This window comes from Callorhinus ursinus, unplaced genomic scaffold (genome assembly GCF_003265705.2).
Source record: "Callorhinus ursinus isolate GAN/ISIS: 27379988/994484 unplaced genomic scaffold, GSC_fseal_2.0 scaffold73, whole genome shotgun sequence".
Lineage (NCBI taxonomy): Eukaryota > Metazoa > Chordata > Mammalia > Carnivora > Otariidae > Callorhinus > Callorhinus ursinus.
The window spans coordinates 560,130-573,062 of record NW_027397135.1 but is presented as its reverse complement, the minus strand read 5'-3'; the positions used below and the strand labels follow the sequence as shown (position 1 = coordinate 573,062).

The 12,933-nt window shown below is 40.2% G+C and overlaps 1 protein-coding gene across 3 annotated transcripts in view; it reads left to right on the top strand.

The window, feature by feature from the left end:
- VPS41 (VPS41 subunit of HOPS complex) overlaps positions 1-12,933 on the top strand; it is a 218,056-nt gene that overhangs the window by 152,245 nt on the left and 52,878 nt on the right. The window lies entirely within an intron of this gene.

The window sequence follows — 12,933 nt, the reverse complement described above, 5'->3', positions numbered from 1 at the left end:
GCTCGGGGTTGCCATAAACTGTGATCCGTGGCCCAGTCAGGCCACTGCTCCTCCAGCAGGGACCCAACAAGTGGCAGATCCGGGGAGACTCCCCTTCCTCCCCTGGGAGGAGGAGCGCGGGAGCGCACCGCAGGGATCTGCTGGGTTTGGAGACTCCACACGGGGTCAGGAGCCAGAGATAGCAACGCTCGGTCACAGGCCGGGTGAGCACGGAGCACGGCCGGAGACCGGGGAGACAGCAGTGACTGCTTTTCTCTGGAGGCGCACTGAGGAGCGGGGCCCCGAGTTTTCGGCTCCTCCAGGCGGAGATTGGGAGGCCACCATTTTCGCTCTGGTCCTCCAAAGCTGTACCGAGAGCTTGCAGGGAACAAAAGCTCCCGAGAGCAAACCTGAGCAGATTGCTTAGCCCGGACAAGGGCGGGGCAATTCCGCCTCCGGCAAAGACATTTGGGAACCCCGGCAGCAGGCCCCTCCCCCAGAAGATCAGCACGAACAGCCAGCAAGCCAAGACCAAGTTTACCGATCAAGGAGAATGGGAGAACTCCAGCGCTAGGGGAATACTGCACATAGAATTCATGGCTTTTTTACCATGATTCATTAGTTTTTCAAAGTTAATTTTTTTAACTGTTTTTTTTTGAATTTTTCTTTTGCCCTTTTTCAACCAACATCTTATCAATCCCTTTTTTTTAAAAAAACATTTTTTATTTTTCTTTTTTAGAGTCATATTTTATCCCTTCATAGTAGTTACCCTTATTTTTGGCATATATATATAAGTTGTTCTCTCTTTAAATTTTGAGATACAGTTTCTTCTAACAGATCAAAATATACCCTAAATCACTAGTGTATGGCTTTGTTCTAGTCTCCTGCCTGATCACATTCTCTCCCTTTTTTTTTTCTTAAATCTTCTTTCTTTTTTCAAACAACTTCTTATCTTATCAATTCCTTTTATAAAATCTTTTATAATTTTCATCTTTACAGTCATCTTCCATCCCTTCATTGTATCAACCTGTATTTTGTACATATATAAGTCTTTCTTCCTTTAAAATTTTAGGAGGCACTTTCTTCTAACAGACCAAAATACGCCCAAAATCCAGTGTGTGGCACTAATCTATGCACTAGCCTGATCATATTTGCTCCTATTCCAGTTTTTCTGTTTTGTTCTGTTTTTGTTTGTTTTTATCTTTTTTTTTTCTCCTCTTTTTTCTTTCTTTTTTCTTTCTTTCCCTTTCTTTTCCCCTGGTTTCAGGTCTTTTCTGATTTGTGTAGAGTATATTTGCTGGGGACGGTGTTAACCTTTTAGCATTTTGTTCTCTCATTCATCTGTTCTCCTCTGGACAAAATGACAAGACGAAAAAGATCACCTCAGCAAAAAGAACAACGGTAGTACCATCTGCCAGGGACCTACTCAATACGGATATTAGTACGATGTCGGACCTAGAGTTCAGAATCATGACGTTAAAGATACTAGTTGGGCTTGAGAAAAGCGTGGAAGTTATTAGGGAAACCCTTCCTGGAGAAATAAAAGAACTAAAATCTAACCAAGTCGAAATCAAAAAAGTTATTAATGAGATGCAATCAAAAATGGGGGCACTAACTGCTAGGATAAATGAGGCAGAAGAGAGAATCAGCGATATAGAAGACCAAATGATGGAAAATAAAGAGGCTGAGAAAGAGAGAGAGAAACAACTACAGGATCACGAGGGCAGAATTTAAAAGATAAGCAATACGATAAGATGAAACAACATAAAATAATTGGGATCCCAGAAGAAGAAGAAAGAGAGAGAGAGGGGCAGAAGTTATATTGGAACAAATTATAGCAGAGACCTTCCCTAATGTGGGGAAGGAAACAGGCATCAAAATCCAGGAGGCACAGAGAACCCCTCTCAAAATCAATAAAAATAGATCAACACCCCGACATCTAATAGTAAAACTTACGAGTCTCAGAGACAAAGAGAAAATCCTGAAAGCAGCTCGGGAGAAGAGATATGTAACCTACAATGGTAGAAACATTAGATTGGCAACAGACCTATCCACAGAGACCTGGCAGGCCAGAAAGGACTGGCGTGATATCTTCAGAGCACTAAACGAGAAAAATATGCAGCCAAGAATACTATATCCAGCTAGACTGTCATTGAAAATAGAAGGAGACATAAAAAGGTTCCGGGACAAACAAAAACTAAAGGAATTTGCAAACACGAAACCAGCCCTCCAAGAAATATTGAAAGGGGTCCTCTAAGCAAAGAGAGAGCCTAAAAGCAGCATAGATCAGAAAGGAACACAGACAATATACAGTCACAGTCACCTTACAGGCAATACAATGGCACTAAATTCATATCTTTCAATAGTTCCTCTGAATGTAAATGGGCTCAGTGCCCAATCAAAAGACACAGGCTATCAGATTGGATTAAAAAACAAGACCCATCAATATGCTGTCTGCAAGAGACTCATTTTAGACCCAAAGACACCCCCAGATTGAAAGTGAGGGGGTGGAACACCATTTACCATGCTAATGGACACCAAAAGAAAGCTGGGGTGGCAATCCTTATATCAGACAAACTAGATTTTAAAACAAAGACTGTAATAAGAGATGAAGAAGGACACTATATCCTACTTAAAGGGTCTATCCAACAAGAAGATCTAACAGTTGTAAATATCTATGCCGCTAACATGGGAGCCACCAATTTTATAAGGCAATTAATAACAAAAGCAAAGAAACACATTGACAACAATACAATAATTGTGGGGGATTTTAACACCCCCCTGAATGTAATGGACAGATCATCAAAGCAAAAGATCAACAAGGAAATAAGGACTTTAAATGACACACTGGACCAAATGGACTTCACAGACATATTCAGAACATTCCATCCCAAAGCAATGGAATACACATTCTTCTCTAGTGCCCATGGAACATTCTCCAGAATTGATCACATCCTAGGTCACAAATCAGGTCTCAACCGGTACCAAAAGATTGGGATTATTCCCTGCATATTTGCAGATCACAATGCTTTGAAACTAGAACTCAGTCACCAGAGGAAAGTCGGAAAGAACTCAAATACATGGAGGCTAAAGAGCATCCTACTAAAGAATGAATGGGTCAACCAGGAAATTAAAGAAGATTTAAAAAAATTCATGGAAACCAATGAAAATGAAAACACAACTGTTCAAAATCTTTGGGATACAGCAAAGGCAGTCCTGAGAGGAAAGTATATAGGCAATACAAGCCTTTCTCAAGAAACAAGAAAGGTCTCAAATACACAACCTAACCCTATACCTAAAGGAGCTGGATAAAAAACAGCAAATAATGCCTAAACCTAGCGGGAGAAGAGAAATAATAAAGATCAGAGCAGAAATCAATGAACTAGAAACCAAAAGAACAGTAGAACAGATCAACGAAACTAGGAGCTGGTTCCTTGAAAGAATTAACAAGATTGATAAACCCCTGGCCAGACTGATCAAAAAGAAAAGAGAAATGACCCAAATCAACAAAATCATGAATGAGAGAGATCACAACCAACACCAAAGAAATACAAAAATTATAAGAACATATGATGAACAACTCTATGTCAGCAAATTAGATAACCTGGAAGAAATGAATGCATTCCTAGAAATGTATCAACCACCAAAATTGAACCAGGAAGAAATAGAAAAGCTGAACAGACCTATAACCACTAAGGAAATTGAAGCAGTCATCAACAATCTCCCAAGAAACAAAAGCCCAGGGCCAGTTGGCTTCCCAGGGGAATTCTATCAGACATTTAAAGAAGAATTAATACCTATTCTCCTGAAACTGTTCCAAAAAATAGAAATGGAAGGGAAACTTCCAAACTCATTTTATGAGGCCAGCATTACCTTGATCCCAAAACCAGACAAAGACTCCATCAAAAAGGAGAATTACAGACCAATATCCTTGATGAACATGGATGCAAAAATTCTCACCAAAACACTAGCCAGTAGGATCCAACAGTCCATTAAAAGGATTATTCACCATGACCAAGTGGGATTTATCCCTGGGCTACAAGGTGGGTTAACATCTGCAAATCAATCAACGTGATACAATACATTAACAAAAGAAAGAACAATAATCATATGATTCTCTCAATAGTTGCAGAAAAAGCATTTGACAAAGTACAGCATCCTTTCTTGATCAAAACTCTTCAGAGTATAGGGCTAGAGGGTACATACCTCAATATCATAAAAGCCCTCTATGAAAAACCTACAGCGAATATCATTCTCAATGGGGAAAAGCTGAGAGCTTTTCCCCTAAGGTCAGGAACTCGGCAGGGATGTCTACTATCAATTGCACTACTGGGTATTTACCACAGAGATACAAATGTAGGGATCCGAAGGGGTACGTGCATCCCAATGTGTATAGCAGCAATGTCCACAATAGCCAAACTGTGGAAAGAGTCAAGATGTCCATCGACAGATGAATAGATAAAGAAGATGTGGTATATATACACAATGCAATATTATGCAGCCATCAAAAGGAAGGAGATCTTGCCATTTGCCACGATGCGGATGGAACTGGAGGGTGCTATGCTGAGTGAAATAAGTCAATTAGAGAAAGACATGTATCATATGACCTCTCTGATATGAGGAATTCTTAATCTCAGGAAACAAAGTGAGTGTTGCTGGAGTGGTGGGGGGTGGGAGGGATGGGGTGGCTGGGTGATAGACATTGGGGAGGGTATGTGCTATGGTTATCGCTGTGAATTGTGCAAGACTATTGAATCACAGATCTGTACTTCTGAAACAAATAATGCAATATATGTTAAGAAGAAAAAAAGAAGAAGAAGATAGCAGGAGGGGAAGAATGAAGGGGAGTAAGTTGGAGGGGGAGACGAACCATGAGAGAGGATGGACTCTGAAAAACAAACTGAGGGTTCTAGCAGGGAGGCGGGTGGGGGGATGGGTTAGCCTGGTGATGGGTATTAAAGAGGGCACCTTCTGCGTGGAGCACTGGGTGTTATGCACAAACAATGAATCATGGAATACTATATCAAAAGCTAATGATGTAATGTATGGTGATTAACATAACAATAAAAAATTAAAAAAAACAAAAACACAAAAACCTAAAAATAAATCAGTTTAGTTTAAATATGAAAAAAAAATATTCCAGTGTCTGTCTATATACCATGTTTCCTTTATCCACTCCTCTGTCAATGGCTATTTAGCTTGTTTTCTACGTCTTGGCTATTGTGAACAGTGCTGTAGTGGACATGGGAATGCTAATGTCATTTTAAGGCCCTGATTTCAATTATTTTGGATAAATACCCGGAAGTAGGATTGCCGGATCATATGATAGTTCTATTTTTCCACGCTGTTTTTCATAGCCCTCTGCCATTCTGCGTTCTCACCAGCCATGTATGAGGGTTCCAGTTTCTTCACATACTTGCTAACATTTGTCCTTTATTTTTTGACAATAGCCTATTTACAACTTAAAATATAACCACTTGATTTGACTCTTTAGACCCAGCAGGTCCTTAACCATTATTACCTTTTCTGTTGTGTGAGCAGTGTGTCGTGATCTACTCACTAAATCGCTCCTCATCCGTGCTGCTTCCTGAGTGCTAAAGTTGAGCAGATGAGCTGATCATATCTGCTTAGCTCTGTCGTTGAGCACAGTAGTGTGCTGAATATTGATTAGAAAAGATGTAATTAAATTGCAAACTAAACTTGCTTTAAATGGTTTTTGTCTTATTGTGCTATTGGCTCCTGACTTGGATGTCTTTGTTATCTTGTCCATTAGCCTTTCTCTTCTCTTTTATTCCTGTGTGTTAGGTCTTCTCCATAGTTTGCTGATGGTAAAACATGGTAAAGTCCCTTTTACTTTAGTGCATCTGCTTCATAGCACAGCTCTGAAGATGTTGGCATGTTGTGGTTTCCAGATGCATTTTCTTAGATCAGTGGTCAGGCTGACAGAGTGTCCAAACTTACTGAAAAGCCTGTGGATAGTATATCCAGTCCATTACAAAATACTAGCATCTGGTGACTAAGGGGTTGGATTCTCTGGAGAGTAAGGCGCTATCACAAAGAGGCCTCGGTGCTTTCTTGTAAGTGAATATAAGACAGTGAAAGATACTTGTTCCTATTTATATGTTGCTTGAGAAACTCTTGTTTGTTTGCTTTTTTAAGAATCTTAGAGGCCCAGATCTGTAGCAGATTATTTTATGTGGCTCCAGTGAAGATAACAGAGCCTCCGGGCCACATCTAATGGGCATTTCGAAACCCACAAAGGGAAAACAAGGGCCAAAACCAAAGACGCAGTGCAGGTAGCATTGGTTTTGCACTTGTAACCCAGCAGATTCTAGAAAAGGGCTGGGTACCCGGCTGCCACCACAGAGAGTGGTCAAGGCCATAGCTTGCATTCCTGCTACCTGTAGCGCACTTCTAACCAGAGCAGCTCTGTGTGACCACTGTCTGGGAAAAGGAAAGCTTCAAATTCCTACTTGTACTACCTTCCACTCAGGTGACTTTAGTCAAGTTACTTAACCTCACTGAGCTTTAGCGCCCCACCCTGAAGGAAGTACAGGGTTGTTACGGTGAAAAGAAATCCTATGTGTACAGCATTCGCGTATTGCCTCTCATATGGGGAATGTTCCTTAAATGGGAGCTGTTAGTAATATTACTATCATTTTCAGTTACTCGGTGAGAGAGAAAAACTGGTTTAACAATCAGAAGATGAAAATACTGTCATCCATCAAGTCAGCGAAACGAGAATTGAGGGAAACGTATAAATAAGCTTTGATTGAATTATCCTGAAGAGATTAATATATTTCATAACTGCATTTTCAGTAAAATGTATATGTAAACCTATATGATACAGGTGCAAGTAATCAAGAATATTGATTTAAATATCATCACTTATAGGTCTGAATATACTGATAGTGAGATAATCTACTTGTGAATTATTTGGAGAATGGTCTTTGTGTTCAGACCTAAAATCTTCATTTTTGTCCTTTACAATTTAATGTACATTTTAAATAACGTTTTTTAAATGAAAATTTTTTTAATGAACATGTAATGAAATGTTTTCTCTTATGTTATAAACACCATGCCCGCCCTTGAGGGGCTTATAGTCATGATTATTGCTGTTTTCACCCTAATCCCTATCCCCTGGGAATAAATTATCCTGCTTTGTACTGTGTCTTGGCTTTATTTCCATTTTTGCATAGCATGTGGTATTATTATTATTATCATCATTATATTTGTTATCATTGTTATTTGCTTCTAGACTCATAATGTATTTTAAGTCAGACAGGGTCTTTATCATTCTGATGCTTCTAAAAGAATGTCTTATGCCAAATTGGTGCTCAGTAGTTCTTTATTAAGTAGTTGATAACCCTCAAAGATTTAAGACCCAAGGTACAAGAGAGTTCTTGTTAGTTTTTTTTGGCAGTCATTCTGAAACTGATAGTGGGTATGCAACAGAAGGCCCAACGATACCTATGTATTTGTGACTCTAACCCTGAGCCCATTGCCCCGGCAGATAATAAAGTTTGTGTGTCTCACAGGTATCTTAACATTTTATGCTTGGCGAATTCTCAGAAGATGGTGGTAGTGGTAGCATAATTTTTCAGTCTGCCTGAGTCAACACCTAAAAATGGAACAACCAGATCATATGACCAAGGACTCATTGACAACATGTACAACACAACTGAGCGACAGAGTAGCCCTGAGAACCCCAGATACAAGTGAGTGGGGGAATGCACCGACAGCCACAAGACCGGCTGTGGTGTCAATATCTGTGTAAGAGAAAGTAGAGGGGAGCAAGGGGGCAGCTGGTGAATTTGGGATCAGAAGAACCCCCAACCAGCGGGTGGGTATTCCCTGGAGAAGACCACCAGCTGCTCAGTAGATGCAGGGCTGCATTTAGATGAGGGGCTCACAGCCCCGGGGCCTCTCTGAACCCTTAGCAGTCGAGCACCTAGTGCTGTGTGCCAAGGCTGGAGGAGAATAAGACCTGAATAGGATATGAACTGTAGAGATTGAAAAGAAGAGACAGGTACAAGTGGGGTGGGAGCAGTGCCGGGAAGTCTCAGAAAGCAAGAGGCTAGGTTTTTAACACTGAATAAAAACAGCATAAGAGGGAACTCCGCTAAGTTTGAAGAGCTGTCCCAGTCCCTGCCTCTTTCTAAGAGATCAGGGACCATGACGTCACCCACGGATGAGGACTGGAAAGGTACCAAGGTCAAATCCCATACTGAGGTTTAAGGGAAAGTAAATAAGGAGCAGAATAACAATGTTGGCAGTGAAAGCAAGAAACTGGAAAGAAACACCCAGAACAAGCTATGAGACATTTTTTAAGTAATAGCAAGACATGAAAGAACAAAAATCCGAATTAAAAAAAATCTCAGATGACAACTCAAATATTTATAAATAATAGGACAATTTAAAAACTCACAGAGCAGTAAGAAAAAAAAATTTGCAATGAAATAAATGCTGAAGGCTGGCAAAGACAATTCAACCTACAAATAAAGAGATCCTGAAGAAAAGAACAAAACGAAAAGAAAGGAGCAGATACGATAAACAGTAATTCAAGAAAAATTTCCTGAAACTACAAAGAAACAGAACCGAAAGCTATAAATTAAAAGCATACCCCTCTGTATCTGAAAAGAGTGACCCACGATGAGCACCATCAAGTATATTTGAGTACAGGGACGCCTGGGTGGCTCAGTCGGTTAAGCGTCTGCCTTCGGCTCAGGTCATGATCCCGGTGCTCTGGGATGGAGTCCCGCATCAGGCTCCTTGCTCAGCAGGGAGCCTGCTTCTCCCTCTGCCTGCAGCTCCCCCTGCTTGTACCCTTGCTCACTCTCTCGCCACGCGCACTCTCTCTCTAACAAATAAAATCTTTAAAAAAAAAAAAAGTATATTTGAGTACAATTACTGGACTTTCAAGGCAGTCTGTTGGGCATCTCGATCTCCGCTGCCCGGTACAGAGGCCACTGGCCACTTGGAGTCCTTGAAGAGTGGCAGGTGTGAACTGAGCTGCGCGGCATACAGGATTCTAAAGACCTAGTATGAAGATAAGAAGTAAATCGTCTCCTTAATTTTTTACGTTGTCACATGTTGAAAACATTTTAGATATGTTGTGTTAAATAAAATATATTTCTAAAATTTTACCTCTTTTTACTCTTTAATATGGCTACTAGAAAATTTGAAATTGCATATGCAAATTCCCTCTTTGGCTTGCATCAGTAGTCTGTTGGACAGCGTGAATCTAGAACTCCACAAACTCCCTTCTGCGTCGGGGTCCCCATTCTGTGTCCAAAGGACCTCCCTGAATAGATTTTTCCTGTGAATAGTCCTTTTGAAACTTTCTCTTTCTCTCTATATGCTTGGAACCTCTCTTTTTGTCTTTTTCCTTAAATATTTTCTTTTCGTGTTTCAAGGAGCGCTTACCCCCCAGAATAAGCCAGAGCACAGCACCGCTTGCATCTGTGGAGGTAGGAGGCTGTGCCTCAGTCCTGACCAGCACCCCTTGCCATGTCTGTCCTACTCATAGTGAGCACAGCGCCCCCTGCAGGGCTGGGAGCCATCACCGCACTCTGTAGATCCTGATGTATAGCTGCTGGCTTGGGCTCCCTCTGCAAATGGCATTCTCCTTTTCCTTCCTTCTCTTCAGCTTTTACGTTATGGTTTGTTTTAGTGCTCTCCAACCGAGTTTGTCTTTGTTTTCTTTGTGATTTATCTTTTCCAGATAACCAGTTTAAAGATGAGCTTCTGTGGTAATAGACCTATAAACTATCTGTATTTAAACTAGTTCTCCTTTAGGGAAAAACAAGTAATCTTCATTAAGATGATTAAAATCATTGATACGTGGAAAAGAAGAGAATGTCGGGGAAAATAAATTAACCGAAACGTCCACCAGTCCTTTGAAAATTTGAAATAGAAAGCCCCGTAATTATTTGAAGGTATTTTACAAAATCAGCCAGTAAACTTTTACATCATTTATGCATGTGCTTCAGGAGAATAAACATTACCATTCCACATTTCCTTTTCTTGACACTAATCTTGACACTATTTTTATATGCAACATTTTTCTTCATAAATAGCATTTTTCCAGTTAGTTTATAATTTAGCCACTTCACATTGTCTGCCTAAATTATTACTAATTTTCAGTGAAGTCTGGTAAGATCTAGTACTTAACAAAAGCATTTATTACAGCGTCTGGAATTGAGAAGTGAAATAGCTATGTGGTTCTGCACGTTTTCCCTTGTTTTCTTTAAGAACACATTAGATTTTCTATCATTCTTAATTAGAGAACAGGAGATTGTCTTATTTGTGGAAGCTATTGTGGACTGGGAAATAAGGATGTGGAGCAGGGAAGATTTGGATAGAATTATTTTCTAGCTTCTCTGTTCTGTTCCTTACAGCTCATTCATAGAAACCAAGGCTTGATGTTTATTGGGTTACCTGTAGGAGAGACACTGATACTCCTTGTCAGTGGGAGCTTAGGCAGTATATTTAGCATCCTGAATAGGGAGAGTGCCTTGTTCACCCACCACTGGCCACATGATGTTCTCCCTCAGGTGCCTGTGGTAGACAAGCACATCAAGTCTTCCTTGTAATTCCCATGAATCTGTGGCATCTCTGGTTGGTTGGTTGATTGTTGATTGAACTGTATGTATAGCATTTCAATGATGAAATGTTATTTAGTAAAGAGAACTCAAGTCCATTTCTACCGAACGGGGTTTAACCACCTCAGGAGTGATGGCAATCAGAACCTCTGGTTAGTGTGCCGGTGTGCCTTCTAGAATGTGAAACTGCCACCTCTTTGATCACTGGGTCCTGCATGGCCCCATACGGTTCAGTAGCATCTGTACATTTCAGCCCTCTCCTGTTCCTTCCCTACCCCCTCCCCTGTGTACAGCTCCCTCTGTGGGAGCTTCTCTAGAACCTTCCATGCCTGGCTACACTGGATGTGCTCATCTGTACATGTGGCCATGGTGGAGATGGTTCTCTGCGTACGCATTTCATGTGAACATGTATCACATTACCATTCATTACCATTTTACCAAAAGTAGTTTTTAAGTGCCTGGATAAAAATATTCAGTTGGAGCTCACGAAGACTCAGGAACAGTGTTAGTGGCAGTGCTGGGACCAGAGCACCTGCCTTTGGGGTTACACTCTTTGGTTCTTAACAGGGCACCATGACCACTTGTGTGATCTAACCAAGGACAAAGCATAAGAAATATTACCTTCTTAATGTTTATGTTACTATTTAGTTAATGTTTATGTTACTATTTAGTAACTTTTTTGGTGAACCTCAATTTCATTTTGGTGTGAAAATTAAATTGTGAGAACAGTTGTGTAAGGAGTTGGCATTAAAGATAGGCAGAGACAAGCAACACTAAAGGATCTGCAAGGAAGTGGAGAAGAGGCAGAAGAAAAATTCAGTAGCCCCTCATTTCATCTGTGTTAGGGATTTTATTTCTACTCTGATTCCATTATTTTATAGATGGGAAAAGTTATACCTGCAGAAGTTAAATGTCTTTTCCAAGTTTGACTTATAACTAGAAGTTATAACCCAGATTTCCTGACTCTACATTAAATATTTTCTTTTTTTTTTTTAAGATTTTATTTATTTGAGAGAGAGAGCATGAGTTGAGGGAGAGGCAGAGGGAGAAGCAGACTTCCCACTGAGCAGGTGGCCTGATGCAGGGCTTGATAGTAGGTCCCTGAGATCATGACCTGAGCCAAAGGCAGACACTTAACCGACTGAGCCACCCAGGTGCTGCTACATTAAATATTTTTTCTAATATGCTACACTGACTTCCCCTGGTTTGGAGAAAAGAGCAGTTTCATCATAGAACTTAACTGAATCTGGGGCGCCTGAATGGCTCAGTTGGTTAAGCGTCCGGCTTTTGGTTTCAGCTCAGGTTGTGATCTCAAGATCTTGAGATCAAGGCCCCATGTGGGGTTCCACGCTCAGCATGGAGTCTCTTTGAGATTCTTTCCCCCTCCCTCTCCCTCCTCCTCTGCTCTTCCTGCTCTGCATGCACTCCCTCTCTCAAATAAATAAATAAATAAACAAATAAATAAATAAAAATCTTAGACTGTAACAAAACTCAACTGAATCTGAAGCTGAAACTAATGCCAGAAACTGGAGAAGGTCTAAGTCAGGAAACTCTTAGAAAATGTGGTGGGTCCAAATGAGGGTCTGTTTCCAAATGAATCTGTTAAGTGCAGTGCATGACTCCTAAAAGGGTCTCTACCCCCACACTACTGTATCAGCTAGCTTTGCTGGGTAACCATCCCCAAACTTAGTTGCTTAAAGCAAAAGTCATTTATTATAAATTTTTTACAGCAGCTAATTATTAGAATCATGCTGTTAGCAATATTAGTACTTCTACCACGGAGCTTTCTATTGGGTCTGTGAAGTCCATTGTAATTAAATCCATATACTTCTTAAATGATGCACTGGTTTTAAATTTTAAATGCCTTTAAAAAGAAAGAAATTTCTGGGTGCCTGGGTGGCTCAGTTGGTTAAGCGACTGCCTTCGGCTCAGGTCATGATCCTGGAGTCCTGGGATCGAGTCCCACATCGGGTTCCCAGCCCAGTGGGGAGCCTGCTTCTCCCTCTGACCTTCTCCCCTCTCATGCTGTTTCTCTCTCTCTCTCTCAAATAAATAAATAAAATCTTTAAAAAAAAAAAGAAAGAAATTTCTTATTTTCTTTGACCTTTATTTCACTTAGGAAATAGTGGTCTTTTATCACAATGTAATCTGTATTAACACACTTTTTTTTTTACTTCTGAGTCTTCAAATAAAATGTTTATTATTATTTTTTAAAAGGAACAATTGTTTCATAATTATAAACAGCGTTCCTTGTGACCTTTGGATCACTGTAATACCTTAACTGTGAAAAACCTAAACTCAGGCATTTAAAAAATATATTATTGCTGTTAATATTAGTTTACATTGGGTT